The 14,892-nt window shown below is 42.4% G+C and overlaps 1 pseudogene across 1 annotated transcript; it reads right to left on the bottom strand.

Annotated features, from left to right (window-relative positions):
* Window positions 1-1,837: 1,837 nt before the first annotated feature.
* LOC310773001 (nuclear receptor subfamily 0 group B member 1 pseudogene) lies at window positions 1,838-4,268 on the bottom strand (annotated as a pseudogene). Its single transcript has 2 exons — window positions 3,686-4,268; window positions 1,838-2,079 (listed from the first exon to the last, which is right to left on the bottom strand). The product of its transcript is annotated as a nuclear receptor subfamily 0 group B member 1 pseudogene (transcript).
* Window positions 4,269-14,892: the final 10,624 nt, after the last annotated feature.

The following is a 14,892-nucleotide window of genomic DNA, read 5'->3' as shown; positions in this document are numbered from 1 at the left end:
CACAGCAGTTATATTAAATGACTGAGATATTATAGAAATATAATTTATTATAGGCAGTGTGTCTGTGAGCATGACTCATGGAAGGATTTCAATGTGGCCATTTGCGGTGATGAATCCGTCCACCCAGAAAAAGTTCATGTATCCTCACTGTCTCTCTCTCGTAACGGGACAAGCCCGTCTTTTATTGTCACACGAACACCACAATACATGCATGCGGCCACAACACACTCATGATGACGGTGGCCGGTGAAAAGTGTCCTCTGCATTTAACCCATCCAGGCATGTCCTTTCCTCCGAGGGGCAGGCCAGGAGCAGTGGTCGCTTTCTCGTACAGCGCCCGGGGACCAACTTCGGATGTTGTCGTCACTGGTCGGATGACGATGACGATCTGATCTTCTGCATGTTTTTAGTGGGGGGGTTATATACGGAGGAACCCCCTGGGGGAGCACGGGGAGAACATGCAAACTCCACACAGAGAGAAAGGCCCTTACGACGAGATACCCCACCTGGGCAGTAGGCACTGAAGATATGGGGGGGAACACAACCACAGCGCCCACAGTGTCCCAGGCGAGAATCGAACTCAGGACCTTCTGACTGTGAGGCGACAGCTCTACCACTGAGCCACCGTGCCCCTAAACCAAGACCAAGCTTGTTGTGGTGTTGTGCTGTGGCCTGTGTGTTTCAGCAGGCACCCAAAGCGTGAATTATGCTAGACGTATGGACTGTCGCACAGAAATGACAGACGCGGAATCCTGACGAGAAAATGTTTTGAGCTTTTATACTTCGTGCGGGTTTCTACTCGCAGAAGTTGACCGTTACTTTTGAAAACTCCACTTTGTCCGCCCAGCCGCATCTGCTGGTGTGACGTCACTTGGATGCATCAGGTATAATTTGCGCTCAACGCGTTCTCATTCTCATCGCATCCTACTGTATGTTGACATTTTGTCAGGACCACTTGGCCCACTATACCGACTGCCGTTAAAAACTACAGTAGACACGTGTCACGCTGTTGGCTCGGTTTAGGCAACAAAGCCACTTGTTTCAATTTCAACCTCTTCTCTCTGCCAAAACCTCCTCGGCTTCACTCATTCTGACCAGCCCGCTGCGACTGACGTCCCTGGGGTCCTAGCGCCAGCCTACAAGTGCCTACATTTAGCAACAGCAAAAAAAGAAGAATATCCAAATCCCCAAATAGAAAACCGAATACCTGCCCAACGAACAAATATCCGAATAGTCGAATATTCGGGTCCAGTCGTAGGGTGAGTTATATAAAAATTCACCCAGTGGTCATGAAAGGTGAAATTAGCTATAAAGACCAGCAGGCTGTGAACATGTTTATTTACACTCTAAAGACAGGGATTTGAACATGGGGTTGAATGGGGATTGGCTCGCTCTTGCAGCCTGCCTCAAGTGGCGATTCGAGGAACTGCAGATTTTAGTATCTTCCGCATTGGCGTCAATGCGACCAAGAAAGCCTGTCCCTTGTACAAAATCGTATAAATGGGGTCAATTTGTGTCAGTTTAGGGGTCTGTGACATGAAAAAGTTTGAGATCCACTGGGCGAGAAAAACGAAATAAAAACTAGAGTGTGGGCTTCTTTCAGTCCCATTAAATAGACCCCATCCTCCTCCTATGTACATCACACTCTGACTGACATCCTCCTCCTATGTACATCACACTCTGACTGACATCCTCCTCCTATGTACATCACACTCTGACTGACATCCTCCTCCTATGTACATCACACTCTGACTGACATCCTCCTCCTATGTACATCACACTCTGACTGACATCGCATATCTTTGCCGCAGCTATTGGGAATTCACGTGTGTTTCGTCTATCTATCATAAAACATTGCCAGCACCAGTTCATCTACGCTGGACGTCCCGGTCACGGGTCTGAAGAAGAGGCGTGCCACTGTGTCTGCGTTCATGGAGCGCAGGGTGTTGAGGGCGACGCGCAGCCTGCCGAAGCGGGCGCCGTCCCCGCGGTGAACCGCCTGCACGTGCTCATGAAGTGCACGCTGCGCCTCTCTGTGCAGGGCCTCAATGTAGTCCCGACACTCCAGCTCCGTGATATCTACAGGACAGAGACAAATCACACAGAAATATTCCTTACCTCCTTGCAAAATTGTGACATTATAGTTTTTTGTATAGATTACTGTAATTAATGATTCATCTATGTTTTCCTAAAGTGATACGAGATAAAAGAATACCACCAAGTAGTCTACCATAAGCACACTACTGAGCAGCAAATACACACTATACGTCACTATAGGAATATCAAAGGAATAATGTTAATAGTGATACGACCATAATATATATTATACTAGTGATGTAGGAATACAATAGGTCACCATACTGCCTATGATGCCATAGGTTAGTATTTAATATTTAGGCCTACCACAGAAACGCTAAGAATGCAGCCTGTCATACAAGGTTGGAAAGCATAAAGGTTAATGTTACTATTGCGTACCAGATATGCCCACAGTACAACTTCCTACAGTAGGCTCTATAGGGGCAAAAAAGCTTATTATTGAATTTTCATTACAGGGCTGGACTTTAGACAAGTTATAGCCAACTTTGATTAAATTGTTATGACTATGACTATGTATGGTTATATGATCTTTAATCACTAGAGTGGTAGTACCCGGGTTCAACAGAACAGTCCCTTTCAGATATCTTTGGCGCTGATCCGCAGCCCTAGACACACGCTATACATAGGCTATCGTAGAAATATGAATATAGTGATGCTGTAAAAGATTCAAATGAAACAGACTACACTAAGGTCACCATAAACTTGATAGACTACTGAGTAGGCTAACCTACCCTAGTAGTGGTGCCATAGACTGTAAAAAAAACTGAGTATGTAGGCCTACCACAGAAATGCTCACTGGTAAAATTTTATAGCGATAGGAATGTGTAGTATCAAGTAAAGTTACCATCCCATATTATGAAAATGAGAAAAATAGACTTCTTATAATCTTCTTTTATGATTATGATGATTATGATTATTTTCATTATTATTATTATTATTATTATTATTATTATTATTATTATTATTATTATATTATTGTTGTTGTTGTTGTTGTTGTTGTTGTTGTTGTTGTTGTTGTTATTATTATTATTATTATTATTGTTATTATTATTATTATTATTATTATTATTATTATTATGACCAATTATAGGCTTATACACGACAAGCAGCAAAGTCCTGAACTGAGGTAAGATGGACCAAGAGACAATGTTCTGTGGTTAAAGTTTGATTTCTAACTATGACATCTGCAATTGAAAGGGATAGTTTACTTTTTTAAAGTCAAGCCTATTTGCTACTTACAATGATGATGATGTTGATTGGTAGAGCTCTTTCTCAGCACAATCCAGGCTGTTCCTCATACCAGCTCTGGAAAGTTGGGCAAAAACAAATGCAAGGTCAACGGGGTCATGCTCCTGTATGTACCAGCTGAGTGAGGCTCAGTAACATCTCATCCACAGTGCTCACAGAGTACATTTCACTGAGCTTCAGTCAGCTTGTAGCCTACATGTACATACAGGAGTGTGACCCCATTCGTTTCCCCCCAACTTTCCAGATAATAGTGCCTCTAACCAACTTTGATGAAAGTGTATGCTGACTGGGATGTTATAGATGTTTAATGACCACCACCAGAGTATAGGCGAAATTGTACCTGGGTTGAACAGAACCGTCCCTTTCAGATATGCGTACTCTTTGACGCTGATCCGCAGCCCCCTGCACTTGACCAGAAACATCTGTATCCCCTGGACGTCCGTGAGCGGCACCCCGGGGTCCTGCCGCAACTCGCCGGGCTTGTGCTGCTGCGCATGCCGCTCCTGGGTCAAGATGCGGTGCAGCAGGCTGGTGGTCTGGAGCGTCTCCACCGTGTCGAAGCTGACCGCGTCCTGCGCCATGCCCAACAGCAGCAGCCCGGGCCAGCCGCGCAGCACCAGGCGCCGCTGATCCCCCGCCGGCAAGCCACGGAAACACGGCACGTTCTTCACGAAGCGGAACGTTTTCAGCAGCACCTCGGACGCGGCGCGGAAGACCGCGTGCGGTGCGCGGATCGTCACCAGTTTCCTCTTGGACGCGCAGGAGCACGCGTGGCGCGCGGAGGAGAGCGCGTCCAGGGTGCGTCCCGGTGGCGGCGGACACCCACCGGTGCTGTCTCTGTTCAGGAGGCTGTACAGGATGCTTGTTCCGTGTCCCGCTGTCTCCTCCTCACCGCCGGTACAGCTGGAGGAGCACGCGGACATGGCGCACACTTGCAGCGCCAGGCCAGACAGTGAAGGCAGGCTTGGGTACCAGCCCTCCCCAAATACACCAGTGTCAAGTCAGACAGAATTACATAATGACACGTCCGGTCAAATTTCAAAGTAAAACCATAAACTATAGAGTCTAAACAATGGTCAATAAACACAAGTGGCCTAAATTAAAATGTGGGTGGTTATGGCTATACAAAGAGCTCCATGCAGTCAATGATCATTATAACGAAAATAGCCACCAATAATACAACAATCGCTCATATTTTAGAAAGGCATAGGCATTTATTTAGGGCCTAAATAATGCCTCCATAAAATATAAAATATATTTACATGCCTTTTGCCAATTTCACTTCCCACCCAACTCACGCATTTATGTCTAAAATGCAGGAAGTAGGCCTACATTAATGAGGGTTTTCAACATCCATTAGCCTAGGTGTTCCAGTGTGGGGGCCCTAATTAATGTCTTGCTTGCACCTGTGTTACTTCCTGCCTTTTAGGCACAATATGGGTGAATTGGGTGAGAAGTGAAATATACCCTTTTCACAGTAGCCATTTTGTGTCTCAAAGGCAGGGTAAAACACAGGTGTAACCAAAACAAACAAAATCAGAGTTTCCAACTTCCATTCCATGTATTTGTTCCAATGCCGTGGTCCTCATTAATGTTTTGGTTGTACCTGTGGTTACCCTCCCTTTGAGACACAAAATGGCTGCTGTGGAAAGGGTCGACCCCATCCCCTTAAAATTCCCTATCGTCATAAGTAACTCATCAGTTTGAGTGCTTCTCACCATGATATACCCTACTGTATATGAATGTATGCAATAAATAGGCCTATATGTTGGGGTGGGGGGGAGTAAATAAACATTATGCTATTGTGCAAAAAAGAGGGGTAGCCTAACTGAATTTAGTCGGGCTTACCTTCTACACCCCAGACAGTGTTTATTTGATCTGTTTTACAGCTGAAGAAGACTCATTCCTCATGTGATTTCATGAGGGGGAAGTGTCAAATTTAGGCTTTTATTTTGAAGGATAATCGCATGACTCATTCTGGCACATTTGTTACAGTAAAGTGTTCTTGTAACAAGCGATGTAACACTTCAACAATAATGTTAGGCCAACAGATTACAATAAAAAGGTCATAGCTTTTTTGCTATTTCCCATCTGTTATTATTATTATTATTATTATTATTATTATTATTATTATTATTATTATTATTATTATTATTGTTGTTGTTGTTGTTGTTGTTGTTGTTGTTGTTGTTGTTGTTGTTGTTGTTGTTGTGCCACTGACAGTTTGTGGCTTTCAAACACTAATACCCAAACCACTTTCCTGTGGCAGAGAACTCCTATCATTTTTACAATGAAGGAAAGTAGGATGGTGATCAGCTCAGGGAAGTTAATGCCTCCTGGTATTCTGCCCAGTCTCTTCTCAGTCAGCATAAGGCCCTTAAGCATTGGGCAGGTTGAGCAAATGCATTTCCCCCCTGAACATAATATGTGTTTCTCATTTGTGTAGGCTATATTAGCTACTGTCTTTTCAATGTACTCCCAAGGCCAAGCTACTGTCTCTTCAAATCCCAGAGTCCCAAGGCCAAGCAACGACCCTGAAGATGGAGAATATTGTCGATGTATTTTTCATAGGAATATTGTTTGTGCTTGTTTGCAGTCATTGCTATTGCAGCACTCCTGGGAGCAGTCACTCTCACATTTAGAATCGGCATTGGAATCAACTCCAGACGTTTGCTCTGCCTCTGAGAAATGTGTCAAACTAAAATTCAGTGATTCATGAAAATAATATTTTCATATATTCTACCACTTGAAATACAATTTGCTTGCCAAACATGTTCAATTATGCTTAAATTACAGTCAAAATGTGCACACTTCTCTCCAACTTTGCTCGTTCTAATCTGTTCAGCAGGCAGTGTGGCAGTCAGAAATAGTTATTAAAATTGAACTGACTGGGGGGCATGTAACAGTTTTATTCATTTGAGATAATCAAATCAAATTAAAAGGTGAGCCTCCGCTCAATCTCATGGACCTTATTTGGGATGTGTTGAGGGGACATGGGGATATTAGTAAGTCCTGTTTGTTTATCCAAACTCCTCTTGCGGGTGTGTTTCAGAGCGACAGACTAGACCCCCTCTTCAATTTGAGATTCATTTTATTCATTCATTCATACAACAGCCTCATAATGCTGAGTGTTGATAGTTATTTTACCGGTTGACTTCAGGCTTAATTCAAGTCTCTTGGTTTTCTGTGGGTGTTGGATCAAGATTGGGTCGATTCGAATGCAAAAACGCCATTAGAGAAACCATCCTGTATCATAACGGTTCAGGACCAGAGTAATCTGAAATGGTACCTGATGTGATGCAGCTTATTTAAAAACACATGCATTTCAAAAACTAGTTAGCAGTAATCTGTAACATATATTGTAATCCAGGGGTGTCAAACATATGGCCCAATGGGCCAGAACCGGCACGCCAAAGGGTCTAATCCGGCCCACAGGATGACTTTGCAAAGTGTGAAAATTGCACTGAGAAGTCCTTCAATCCAATGTGATGCACTTATGAAGGCAAAGGCTACGATATTTTAACAATATTTTTTTGCGATCGATTTATAAGTTGAGGGGGCATCCTCCATGCTAATTTGAGTAATTTCACCATTTTCATCCTCCGTGTCTGTAACGTCCCTCGTCTGTTCAAACAAAGCAATGAAAAGGAGAGCGAGCATGCAATCAGATGCAGATCAGTGCCACCATGTTCAGCTTCTTTTTCTCACTATATGAGATTTCATCTCAACGATACATATTGTCACGTTTTGATATCGCGATATATTGTGGGACGATATATTGTGATATCCCTAATACATATGCATACATATGTATGTTTGTGTTGAATTGTTTACACACCATGCAAGATTGTTGTCTTTAGTGTCTTATAAGCCCATACACCCTGTGTGCATGACACTTGAATAAAATATCTATCTATCTATCTATCTATCTATCTATCTATCTATCATACATACATAGGTTTTGCTCTTTTGTGTTAGTTAGATCATTGATGGCCCACTTAAGACCAAATTGGGTGGCATGAACTCAAATGAGTTTGATGCCTCTAATCCAGTCCAGTACAGCTGTAGGTTTGAAAGGAGCAGAGACAGGAGCATTAGCATAGAAAGGAAGCTACCCACAGTGACCCGACAAGGCCAGACGTTTCTCCTTGTAAAAGAATTGGTTTCTATAGTGACAAAGTGTACTAACAGTACAAACTGTCATGATTATAGAGAGATCATTCTGGGACATGAGTGGGATGACTGTCATGCAGAGTTCTATTTTTTTTTATCTAACTTTTTTCTAAAGATGCTTTATTTCTCAGGGTTGCTGTGAGAAGTATTTCATTCATTATAAAAACAGGCCTCAATGTCAAGAAACTTTTGTAGAAAAGTTTGCTTGGGGACAAACGTGCTGTGAAGTGAGCCCTCTTTGAAGGACACTCAATTCCTTCATCCTGTGCCCTCCAAATAATGTGTCTGTGATGATGTGGGTGATAATGTATCTGTGATGATGTGGGTGATAATGTATCTGTGATGATGTGGGTGATAATGTATCTGTGATGATGTGGGCGATAATGTATCTGTGATGATGTGGGTGATAATGTATCTGTGATGATGTGGGTGATAATGTATCTGTGATGATGTGGGTGATAATGTATCTGTGATGATGTGGGTGATAATGTATCTGTGATGATGTGGGTGATAATGTATCTGTGATGATGTGGGTGATAATGTATCTGTGATGATGTGGGTGATAATGTATCTGTGATGATGTGGGTGATAATGTATCTGTGATGATGTGGGTGATAATGTATCTGTGATGATGTGGGTGATAATGTATCTGTGATGATGTGGGTGATAATGTATCTGTGATGATGTGGGCGATAATGTGTCTGTGATGATGTGGGCGATAATGTATCTGTGATGATGTGGGTGATAATGTATCTGTGATGATGTGGGTGATAATGTATCTGTGATGATGTGGGTGATAATGTATCTGTGATGATGTGGGTGATAATGTATCTGTGATGATGTGGGTGATAATGTATCTGTGATGATGTGGGTGCGAAGGAAGTGGGTCCTTTGAGTTTAGGCACTTGAAGCCCTTGAAACACTATTTACAGCGTTGCTTTACTTTTAAAGTCCCCTTAAAATCATGTTTTAAAGCAGCTACGAGCAACTTTTTCGATTGTTATTAAACAGTATAATTACAATATTGATGCATCACATCTTACCTATAATAGTAGCTGAGACCAAAGCCGTGTGAATCGGAGATTGCTCCCTTAGATGATTATTAAGTCTGTGTCTGTCTAAACTCGCGTCAACAGGGGGCTCTCTCTCTCTCTCTCCTTACCGCCGGACCGGATAAACGCGGAAGTGAAACCCGGAAGTGAAACGCAGCTGCCTGCCTTCACCCGTTCGCGCTGCCTAGCAACATATAGCATAAACAATGTGAACGCCACGCATACTCTCGCGAACATCTCTCGTTATATTCTAACAGGTTTTTTGGAAGTTATTTTGTGGTTATGGCCGAAGTGGCTGCTGCAAACCATTTCATTTCACTTCCTGATCTTCCCTGGCCACAGACAGACTAACACTGGCCGATTCACTCGGGCTTCAAGCGAGACTACTCTGCGTTGGTCTCGTCTACTATTAGAGGTAAGATGTGATGCATTGATATAAAATTTATACTGTTTAATAAGAATCGAAAAAGTTGCTCGTAGCTGCTTTAAGATAAATACCCTACTTTGAATAATAATTTGTGTCTGAGGGTTTCTATGAACATGCAAATATATTTCATCTCAAAGGTTTTCCTGCTGGACATAAGATGCTCCCTACTTTACTGTAAAGTCCATTCTGAGGATATTGGACCGGGATTGGCTTCCAAACTATTTGTGATGTCACAAATCATGCTCGTAGGCCCGCCTCCTAAAAATTTGATTTTTAATGAGCACAGAGAAACTGTCCACTTGCAGCAGACGATTGTGGATTACCAGTGGTGTAATGTAACAAAGTATTAATACTTAAGTACAGTACTTAAGTATTTTGTATCTGCACTATACTTGAGTATTTATTTCCGTCAACTTTCACTTTTACTCCACTGCATTTCCCAAATAAAATAGACACTTTTACTCCACTACATTTTCCCCAAGCATCTTAGTTACAAAGTAAAATCAGAGGAAATTGGGTAGCCTGCAAGCAAGCAGGTTTGGCGAATCAGTGCTCCTAGTTTGCAAGTTATGTTAATCACAATCCACATGCCATTCCAGTTGGTGGCTGTAATGCAACATAACGTTGTTTGCCAACGGCTATAAAACTCAAGAAGAAGAAATAGACTTCCACTCAAGGCAGGCATGTCTTTTGCTTGCTTTTTTTAACAGCATTTACTAGTACTTTTACTTTCAATACTTAAGTACATTTAATATCAGAAAATTACTTTTGGTACTTAAGTACAGAAAATATCAGCTACTTTAAGACTTTTACTCAAATAAGTTTGAGTTTTACCAAAGTCTTTTTCTGGGAAGATATCTTTACTTTTACTCAAGTATGGCTTTCGAGTATTTTATACAGCACTGTGGACAGTCGTCTAGTGTCAAACTCTGCACTGTGACATCATTCTGCACAGTGAAGCTCAAACATCCAATCCAATCCATGTTTTCCCTAATTTATTTTGTCTTTTTCTTTTTTCAGGGGGTCTTTAAAAGAAATCCTGCTAAGCTACCACATGCTCTCAGTCTCTGTATCAGTACTGCAGCTCTTACAAAAAAAAAAAAAAAAGTAAAAAAAAAGTCTCCAATATCCAATATATCAAAGAACAGCCAGTACCGGGGTGACAGTGTCATCAGTGGCTGGTGACTTGTCCCCATATCACAGCTTCTCCTGCTTTCTCAGCTGCCAGCAAGCAATTTATTATTTAACATAGAAACCAACCGGTGACCATTTCCCCCCTGCTGGAGAGCCAGAGTACACACTGGAAAATAAGAGACCCCGCGATGAGCCAGCAAACGTCCTGCTCCATTTGGCACTGAGTGATTCCATCAGGCCTGTGTGTGTGTGTATGTGTGTGTGTGTGTGTGTCCTGTGTAAGACATCCGTCAGCCATCAGCTCACCAGACAGATGCCAGTGGCCTCGGACGCAGGGACGCGCCGCCCGTCACTGCCAGCAGGTGGAAATCTCCAAAAAGTGCCAACTTTTCAGGAATTAAAGGGACAGTTCATACAAAACACTCACTCACAGAGACTTTGCATTCTTATTCTGATGACCCATTGGAGCACACAATCACTGGCTATTTAGTCAGGCCTCGCTCACAGAGTTGGCATGCAGCCTCTCATCTCTCTGCCCAGAGGGCGTCCGCTTCCCTGGCTGATTCCAACTTCGCTCACCGGTGCTCCTCCACTCAGGTGTCTTCCATCAGTAGCTAACAAATGGAGCTCTCCATGGTGGTGAACCTCCTCCATAAACTCCATTGGCTTCCCATCCTTTCACGCATCAGATTCAAATCTCTGGTACTGGCTTACAGGGCACTCCACCGGTCAGCCCCTATGTATCTACAGTCCATGGTTAACCCCCAATATTGCATAGCTCTCTCCGTACCTCCACCCGTCCTGTCCGTCTAGCCCCTCCATCAATCTGCGGACCTGGGGGTCGCTCATCTAGATCCCGACTTTTTTCCTCTTTGGCGCCACAATGGTGGAATGAGCTCCCCCTTTCCGTCAGTTCAGCTGAAACACTGCCTATTTTCCGTCGTAGACTAAAGACTCACCTATTTGGACTTTATTTTGGCCCTTCCGGATCAGACCTTTCTTAAGTGCTACTTTTCAATTGTCGATTGTTTACCGTGCTTATTGTTTGCTATGTCTTTATAAGTGATACTTTTTATAAGTGTTTTTTGTTTTTTACCTTGTTCATTGCTTGATATATTTGTCTGTATTGTTGCTGATAATGTGTATTCTTTGATTTTATATTGTACTGCACTGTATTGTATTGCATTGTAAGTCGCTTTGGACAAAAGCGTCTGCTAAATGACATAAAGTAAAGTAAAGTAACCTGCGTCGACTCATTTGGGCCACTATTAGCCATTTTTGCCCATTTACCTCATTAAAAAGTCCGGCTAAGTTAGATAACCCACAGGGGTGCTCTTTACACTTCCTGAAAGATTCAGCGTGATCGCATGTAAAATGGCATAGCTGTGGCTGAACACAATTTCTGGCCCTTTAAGCCGTCCAGTTTGCCATGTAATTCTTCCAATTCATGTAAAATACGAAAATCAGCAAAACTGGAGTTCAGAGGTTTTCACCTGACAATGGCCAAATGCAGACATACTGTTTTATTGCCATATTTATGTCCTATGAAAAGGGAATTTGTACAGTACGGTAGAGTACAGTAGTGGAGTACAGGCTAGTTAAGTTGGTAGTAAGGGTTTTGAATTCTAACAGGTTCACAGCATACAGTGTTTCTGGCTTGGATTGTGGTTGTTTTGATTCATCAAAACATTCAAAATCCTTACTACTGTACTGTACAGTAAACCTAGTGACATCATCTAGCAGCGCCCTATTTGGCGAAAAGCTGAAATGTGTCCTGTCTTGTCTGAGGTGAACTAGTCATATGATCAAATGTTTCATGTCCTCTTTAAAGTGTTAGAATAGAGCTGAATAGTCACGTGACATCTCTTGCCCCGGAAGAGAGTTCCCCATTCATTTTCTCCATGACGGACATTTCGAAAAATCCTTATAATGAATTTTAAGGCTGGAAGCAAGCCAACCAGCGACCTACTGAATCGTGAGTGACCATAAAACATTTCACTATTCACTTGAAACAAAAACAAACAAAAACACTTTTATGCAGCCTTCTAACTCTACAAGCCACCCTTCCACTTTTTAAACTTTACTTGAGCTGTTGGTTTTCAAAATGTCAGAAGTGGAAACTTTGCTTTGACCCTTAAGTTAACCCAGAACATCCATTGAGCCATTGCTTCAACAATTATTTTCTGAGAACTTTTCAACCATCTTGTCCAGATATTCAGCTAGAGGACAAACTTGAACTGAAACAGAAAACCTCACTGAAGTACTACTGGCCAGACCTTCTGTGGCCTTCCCCTCTTCTGCTACTCTTTGAGGAACCTTGGGCCTGAAAATGAGGCATTCAGACAGAACAGCTCCCCTCTATGCTGTTTTGTGAAATTTGAAGAAAACCTCTCTAAAAGCACATCAGAGCCAGAGAATACACACAATATGCACAATGCTGCGTGGAAAATAATAGAAGGAAGATTTAACTTTGGTACATTTTGTTGAATTTTCAGTCCACTTTCTTGGTCCAGTGAAATTTCAGCACCCCGAAATCAGCATCTTTGATTTCTCTTCTGGGGCCTCTTTCACACTCTCTCATTATTAACATACTTGTATACCAACTATTCTACAACAGCATGAGTGAATACTGGATTCTGATTGGCTAGCAACAGTGGTAAATAGGCCAACAATCTACAGTTCGGCTCCAACCGCAGTATCACTCCGCTCCCTGATGAATGAAGAACACCTGTGCTGACTCCGCCCACTGTTAGCCTGTCAGTCTACAAATCTCTAACAAGGAAATGTCCGATTTCGTAGTACGTTTGATTTACTGGGTGGATTGAGTTTTGAGCAGTGGTTAGATGAAGATGAAGGTGAAGTGAACAAAGAACGACATGGTGAAATTGGGGAGAGAGAACTGGCTGAGCTTGAGTTGTCACGGAGTGAACCTGGGACTGTCAATGGAACTATATTCTGTGGCGGAAGGATAAATGTATTCTGAAACCAGTAATGATTGTAAATAAATGAATTGAATGTTACAATTGTGTATTTTTTATATTATGTGGTAGCTATTGTAGAAAATAAATTTACCACTCGAGGAAGGGGGTTGTGGCCACATTTACCACTGGTACAGGGTTTATGGCACTCGGCTTCGCCTCGTGCCACAACCCTGTACCAGTGGTAAATGTGGCCACAACCCCCTTCCTCTCGTGGTAAATTTCTTAAACATATGGTTTTGGATATTATGATGCCTGGTATGTGTTGAACCTCCCCATAACACTACAGCATACTAATATACAGGGTTCCAAACTTCCTACACATTTTCCATTTCAAAATTCCATACTTTTCCAGAGTCAAATTTCCAGAATTCTCTGTCAGACCATATTTGACATCTGAGTACACAAGGGTGTCACTTTGTGTTGAAAATTGGTGTGGACACGTCCCCGTTGTAAATGATACCTATGGCCACGCCACAATTGGGAGGTTTTGGGGTTGAGCCTCAGTGAAAGCTTGGACTTTGAAGAACTTCTTAAGTGAAGACTGAAAAGCTCTAAGAGAAATGACTTGACCTTGTGAGACTCAGTGGTTCACAGCTACATGACAGTTTTGAGGTTGAGGGTTCGAGCTTCAGTCAGTTAGAATTATGAAAATGGACACCCAGCCGAAAGACTGAGAAGCTCTAAGAAAAGCTGTGCTAACAAAGTGTGACACAGTGGCTCACATAGTTGGATTACTGCCCAGCAGTATTGAACTTGTGGGTTCGAGCCTTGTAGGAGAACCCCGTATAGGAACCCTGTATACGCCATTTTATACAACAGGTAGTTCCGGCCGAGCAATTTGATTGGACAAGAGGGATCCTACCAGTGCCGATATTTCATAACGCACTGGCGCTTCGCTGTGTGTAGATCACTCCGCTTCACAGCTGCTGTAATCAACAAAACGTTTCACAGCTGTAGAGTTGACAGTAGTAAAGTAGACAGCCTGCAGTTTAATTAGGCTGATTAGGCTACATTTTCGGCAAAGCAGAAAGCTGAGGGGACTATTTTTGTTGGCGGAGGTATAGAGAAATCATATATTTTCTCAGCTTTTTGTCATTTTTTGAATCAGCTTTGTTTAATAGAACTGTTGTATAAAAGCAATATCACACTCAAGGTCGTGCTGTTGTCTAATATCGGCACTGCTGTGATTATCTTCGGCCTCGTGCCTACGACCGAATCACAGCAGTGCCGATATTAGCCAACAACAGCACTCCCTCGTGTGATATTGCTTAAATATACCTGCATATAACATTTGGGTTATTATGATACCTGGTTTAAATGTAAGCATTGAATCTTCCAAAGTATATAGAGTGGAGCACACCCAAAAAGTTTGAAGAGGTGCAGACTAACGGAAATTCAAAGTAGCATAAAGAAAAGAAGTCGCACACTCAAAATCTCCTCTGCTGTTTTAATGGGTTACACCAACATGTTTCGGTGAAGCATACCATTTGTAGTTTCAGACCTTCGCTTAGTATATGCAAACAATACAGGCAGCTGCTTAACCTGCCCTTGATGGCTGGATCTCAGTCTGCCACTTTCATATTCATTATGCTGAACTTGGAGTGAACTGGCATGTGTTCATTATTGTATTGTGCTTTTAGGGCAGGCAGAATAATGTATTTAGGATTATTTTTGTTTTTCTTCTCTAGCCTCCAATTTGACGCTCAATACTCAATGAATGCACAAAAATGGAGAGATAGAAAATGAGTTTGACCGCTAGAACATTTGTTTCAAATGCGGG

Source organism: Poromitra crassiceps, assembly GCF_964638095.1.
Source record: "Poromitra crassiceps genome assembly, chromosome: 3".
Taxonomy (NCBI): domain Eukaryota; kingdom Metazoa; phylum Chordata; class Actinopteri; order Beryciformes; family Melamphaidae; genus Poromitra; species Poromitra crassiceps.
The sequence above is the reverse complement of the archived record's forward strand: the minus strand, read 5'-3'. Positions and strand labels throughout refer to the sequence as shown.